This window comes from Athene noctua, chromosome 18 (assembly GCF_965140245.1).
Source record: "Athene noctua chromosome 18, bAthNoc1.hap1.1, whole genome shotgun sequence".
Lineage (NCBI taxonomy): Eukaryota > Metazoa > Chordata > Aves > Strigiformes > Strigidae > Athene > Athene noctua.
This window is the reverse complement of record NC_134054.1, coordinates 922,649-929,146: the sequence shown is the minus strand read 5'-3', so window position 1 is coordinate 929,146 and position 6,498 is coordinate 922,649.

The following is a 6,498-nucleotide window of genomic DNA, read 5'->3' as shown; positions in this document are numbered from 1 at the left end:
ACCAGTAGTGTCTAACGTATTTAAATACTTATCTCTTCAAATTCCTATTTAAGAATGTTTCAAATGGAATTGTGAATTTCCATTCAAAATTGGTGCTATATCCTCCTGTGCAAGGCCAGTGAAGCTCAGCCAGGCACTAGGGCTGTTGTATCGTGGAAGCCAACCTGCTACTGATTTGTGATGCACAGGATCAGAGCAAAATCTTCACACTTAAAAACACTATTTGAAGTTAAAATAGAAGGAAAACTTCTCCACTTGCTCATGAAAATTAAAGAAAGATTAGATCCTTTGTATCCTGTTTGAATAAAATAGGGCATTATGGTGAATTGTGTGTGTGTGTGTGTGTGCGCGCGCACACACTTTCTAATGCCCTTTTTTTATTCTCACATTTTTCAATTTAGACTTTCTCAGGTATTTTGTTCCCAAAGCACTTTGTTGGATTTTATATTACTTGTGAGTGATGTCACTCAATATTTCACCAAAGCGCTTCATTTGATCATGTAGGAAGGAAACGTTTGAGAGCAAAATAGGTCCTAGATTTGTCTGAAATAGATTGTTTTAAATTATGTTCTGCCTTGTGCTACTGTCCATCTGGGCTCGTGTGGCAATACCAGGGCCTGCAGTAAGACACAGCACCCAGCCTCCATCAGCCTCCACGTGTGCTGTGCCAGAAGCCTTTCAGCTGTGCCATGCCCTGCTCCTAAGCTTCGTCGATAAAGTGCAGATGAAAATCAAATCCTAGAACCGGCTGAGGCCAACTGGAGGAGTTTCACTGAGGCCAGAGGCTGGGTTCTGCCCTTGGGCCACAACAACCCCCAGCAGGGCTACGGGCCTGGGGAGGAGCGGCTGGAGAGCTGCCGGTCAGAGAGGGACCTGGAGGGGAATTGATAATGAGCCAGCAGTGTGCCCAGGGGCCCAAGAAGGCCAGTGGCATCCTGGCTTGTGTCAGCACTGGCCAGCAGGGACAGGGAAGGGACCTGAGCCCTGTGCTGGGCACTGGGGAGGCCGCCCCTCGCTGAGTGGGTTCAGTTTTGGGCCCCATCCCTGGAGGGGTTGAAGAGTCGGGCTGAGCCAGCGCTGAGGGATCTGGGGGAGTTGGGAACGGTCAGGGGGAGGGTCATGGTTGGGCTGGAGGAGCTGCAAGGGCTTTTCCAACCCGGATGGTTCTGGGATTGTGTGTGAGATCCTGTGTGCCAGACACACGTGATTCACCTGACCTAGGATTTGTACTTTGGTGTGTCGCAGGGGAGGTGGAGCTGTGCTATAGATGGGACTCACTGCTGAACACGGCCTTGTCCAAACAAACAGTGCCCTGCTGCAGCCTATTAGTACCTCACTCTGTTGCACTGGATAACCTGAAGATTCGCATCCCTAGTTCAGGCTGCATGGACTATAAATGGTAGCTCAGTTTGAGAGCAAAAACCTTGAGAGTCCAGTGCCAGGCATACTGCCTTGGAACCACTCCAGAAACTAAGGTGGCGTGGCATGGCTTCCCAGGGTGGCAAAGACCTTGTCATGCCTGCAGAGCGCAGCAGAGCCCACTGACAGATCAGTCCATCGATCTGTTACTGTTTGGACTCCAGGAGATCAAAGGCCTCTAACATTTCTCTTTTTTCCACATCTTGCAGAATGTCTGAGGTTGAAAGGGATCTCTGGAGGTCGTTGGGTCCGAATCCTCTCCCACCGTGCTGTCACTCCACTCTGCCCCCCAGCAGAAACACAATGTACACACACTTTAGAAAGTGTCTGATATTTCATTTGTTCTAGACAAAGCTGATTGCAGTGGATTTTCTAGCACAGATGTTTCTCTCATCCTTGACAGTTCTCCCTGCTGTCTGGGCCTTCATGTTATTCACAGACACAAGCTGAGTTTGTTTGAGGTCTTCATCCTGCTCTCTAAGAAGGGGGTCACAGGACCCTGCCCTGTTTCTTCCTTTATGTGGTTGCCAGTGATCCTGTGATCGCTGACTGAGCTGACTTGTACTGCAAAGTGGACTCCCAGAGTGTAGGTCCAGAATCATCAGGACAGTGTCTGCATTGCTTCGTGCGTTTTCTAGGCTCTGACCTCACAGCCCCTGGTGGGACGTGCTGTTTCTTGTAGGTCCGCTCGGTGGTTCAGTTATACCACAAAGAGGAGTGTCTCAGGGGTCCCTTGCTAAATTTAGATCTGATTATTGCTGCTGGAGTTGTTAGAGTGTACCACGCAACATCCTTTTCTAGTCCGTTGGTGAAAGTTCCTTTTTTTTCTTCAGTTGCAAGATTTAGAGCATCTGATGTTGGGGTGGGAGGTCTGTCAGTTACTCAGTTTCCTTGGCATCCTTTAATAGCTGGAGCATTACAGGACTGCAGGTGAGATGAAAGTTGAGCATCTCGTTTTTGCCTCCTGCATTCAGTTGCACCTTCTTGTGTCCTTGCTCAAATCCACACTCCGGGACACTGATGAGTCGCCGTGTTTCTGAGTCAGTAAGTCTGTGCAAGCATCACACTTGTACAAGGGAATGAGACCGTGAGTCCCTCCATCCCCACCTTTTGTTACTGAATACAGAAGACTTACACATGCATGTGGAGACGTGGAGGGCCCTTACCACCACATATTGGTATCCAAAAAGTGTACTGTCTTTTATATATGAAATGCAGTTTAAAACAGTGTTCTGCTGATTAAGGATACCAGTTAAACTCAGACACCAGAGTGAAAAGAGCAGGCGTATTTTACTGGTGACAACCAAGTAATGTAACAGTGTAATTCAGAAGACATGCAGTAAGAAAGAGCAGAATAGTGCACTTAAAGCAGCAAACAGGAAAATACAGGATAATGCATTAAATCATTACTACACGAGAGAGAGAATGGAGATACATCACCACTTGCATATATTACCATCCCCCAGCCCCGCAGTGGCTGGGCAGCCCCGGTCACAGCGAGGGTTTGCGGAGCCTGTCCCGGCAAGGGGGAAATCCTACGCGGTGCCTCCACCCGTAGCTGAGGCTGCCAGAGTCGCTGCAAACGGGCCTGGCCTTATAGACCAGAGATCGACAGGCCAGAAGAGCTGGCACCTTTGTTTTGGGCGGAAAATTTCTGGTTTCATTCTCCTGTTGGATTCCACCCAAAGCCTGGCCAGGGCTCAGGGGGGGAAACCAAGGGAGTTTCTAACAAGGCCAAATACCTGGGCTCTCAGCCTTGAACAGGCTGAACAAGGGAAGGTGGATACACTCTCTCCTCACTCCTGATTATATTCTGTCTAAGCTGCATCTCTCACTAGCGAGTTTACAGACTTTGTTAATGACTACAGACTAAGTTAGCAGCTCCGGCTTGGGGCCTGTTGTTCAGGCTTCAGTACTTCAATGCTTTAGCACTTTTTACATCAGCATAGGTGGTTGTTGTAACTTAGTACAATACCTACTAGCACAAAGGCTATCAGTTATAAAATGTACAGGATTCATCTATAGGTCAGCTCTGACTTGGGCCGGTTGTCCAAGCCTTAGCACTTCAAATAGATGGGGATTTTTGGAACAGTGAACATAGTCAATACTTTCAGCTTCTGAGTGGGTTTAATCTGCAAGTCTAGTTTGGAAATGAGATCTCATTTTGATGGTCCAAACTGTGAATCCACCCTCATACCCAGATATTTCTCTGAACCCACTGGGACAACCATGGTTAGGGCTTTGGTTCCTAATCTCAAACCTTCATAACCGAATGAATCAAATGCCAAGGTGCTGTAAAAGACTGTGGCACTTCTTTGCTTGTGTCCTCAAACCAGAGAGCTTGCAGACCGACTCTGCTGTCACCAGTCAAGTCGTTCATTCTGTCCCAAGACCCGGGAAGCAGAGCATCTGCAAACACCAGTACAGGGACTCTGTTTTGCTCAGATAATTAACTATTGCCCTCAGATTCCTAGTCTGAGACAAACAGAACTATTGCCAGGTTGAGCAGGGTTTGGGGTTATTGATTTCTCCTCTTACCTTGTTCTCCAGAGGTCTGTGAAGTATTGCCCTAGTTACAATTGGGTTTCCGTATTTCCTTAGGAGTGTTTGATAATGATCATTGGCCTACGCTTTCCTATCACTCTATCCAGAAAGTAACCTCATGAAATACTGGGTTGATGAGCTGAAAGGTCTTCAGCTTGTCTGAAAAACCTGGAACGTTGATAAACCTTCTCAGTCAGTCTAGCCATTAGTTTCCCCCAAAACTGTCACCCACACCATGAAACTTTCAAGAGATGCCTCCATCCACTGTTACAGGCCTGTGATTTGGGGGAATCAGAATTGACTGTTAGCTTTTCACACCAACCGGAACAGATCTGGATGTGTTGCTCTTTTGCTCTCTGAAGGGATAACTTCTGTTTCAGCTCCTGCCGCCTGGAATCAGCGCTTTCCCCAGAGACTGCCAGCGTCTTGTTCCCAGCAGCTCATTGCACACTGCTGTGCTTCAGGATCCGATCAAGAGTCCTGCTTTGCTCTCAGGTCATGTCATTGAGCTTGGCCCACAGTGTCAAATGACTGGTTGCACAGTACAATGATCTGCTTCATAGACCTACAGAATAAAGAGCTGTAATTTGCTTAGGAGTAGCTGTGCAAAACCAGTGGGAAATTGCTAACTGCTAGGAAAGTATAGCAAGCCTAATCAAGGTCATTAATCATTCCAGAGTAGGCAGGCATCATCTTGGATATGTCATGTAAGCCTCCCAGCCCTCTTTCCCACTTTTGGTACCAAATTTGTTGATAATTCTTGGCCCAGCTACACAGTCCCTGGTCTTCTGAGATTCTTTCCCACCTGCTCAAGCAGAGTGGGCAGAGCAGAGCAGAGCAGCCCCAGCAGTGCCTGGGGAATGGGGATCTGCAGGGATGTGGCTTTAGCAAGATAATCACCACCCTCACACCACCAGCTCCTTTCTCCTGGCAGTGGAACTCTCTCCCATTTCAAAAAGGGGAATTCACTTTCTTTTGGTTTCATGCTTTGGCTCTGGCTCATGACAAGGTTGGTTGAATGGCAAGTGGGGGAGCCTGGTTTTCCCACCTGGAAGCCTTGAGTCCCCAGGTTGACTGTACATGTAGGCCACGGTGCCTGCATGGGCATAAAGTGCCATCAGTCTGGCTAGTTTGGAACTGAGGATCCTTAGAGCATAACTACAGAACTGGGCTCAGGGCCTGCTGGTAGCAATGCAGCTCTGTGGAAGGCCTGTGGTCTGCTTTGTGTGCTGCCAGTTTCGTGCAATAAGAATAAAACAAATTAAAAGAAGTGCATGGTCATAGTCACAAAACTTCACAGGCCAAGTTACTGCAAGGAAGCTTAGCCCATGCTGAGCCATGATGGTTCAGGGCAGCACCAACGGGAGCACTCCGCTGCTGGAGAGCCTCAGAGGAGCACATAGCCCTGTCTGACCCCCCCATCACACAGCCTGACACACCAGGGAGAAGGTTTTAAGATCCTGGTCGAATCTAACAACTGGCAAGGCTGCTCTACAGGAGCCTGAACCTCATCACATGACGCCAAATGGGGGAGTAAAGCCTTTCTCTTTATCTCCAGCCTGCTCTTTAAGTGAGCAGCTGAGGAGGGGCTGTTGGCACTGCCCACACCCAGTTGTACTGTCTTGTGATAGACACAGGGAGATGCCCAAGTAATGCGGAGGTGCCTGGCAAAACCAGGCTCCTGGGGGTTGTAGGAGGAGTCAGTTTGATTTACTAGGCTGCTGGGAAAATAACTTGACCATGAATGAATCGTTGTGGTTCTGGTCTGCCAGCTGAATCAACTGAGTTTTCATCTGCAGGAGTGCTAGATGTGCTTGGGAAGGGCTCAGAAGGCTGGGACGGTGCCAAGAGGCCTTCTGCCAAGAGCTAGCATCAGATCCATCCCCTAAGGGTGTGAGATTGCACTTAGTGGCCGCACATTCCATACCCTGACCACTTGTTCCTGCCTGCTAGCACTGCTGCTGTGCATCAGTCCCGCTGAATGCGGAGTCCCGAGAGAGACTGACATGGCCAGTTAATCCAGGTGGAAAGCTTTTCTGGGAGAGTGTTTCTTTTTCCCCAGAGACCCTAATGTGCAGATCTGTTTTTCACAAGGCAATGAAAATGAAACAGAAACAAAAAATAAATGAGACATAAGAATAAATTGGAATTAAACAAATCCATACCGGAACAAGAAAGAGGATGTTAAAAGGATGGGAACAAGCCTGGGAGAGCATTTTTTATGGCTGGGAAGACTAAAAAGGGCCTCTCAAACATCTGTGATGCTGACGAATCTTTCAGAGATAGGGAGCTTCAGGTGGTAAGAGGTGAATGCCCTCCTGGCTGCAAAGGATTAGTGTTTCACTTGCATGCCGTTACACACCCTCTGGTATCGCTCTAGCTCGCATGGAGATGGTTGAAAATAAAGCAGGCAGCCGCATGGCCTAAGCTCAGGGACAGGTGCACACCCTCAGGCAGCACTTGCCATGAGCACGGCTGGGCAGAGCTGATGGGACTGAGGCCTGGCCTCACGTCCCCAGCAAACTCGCAGCTCCC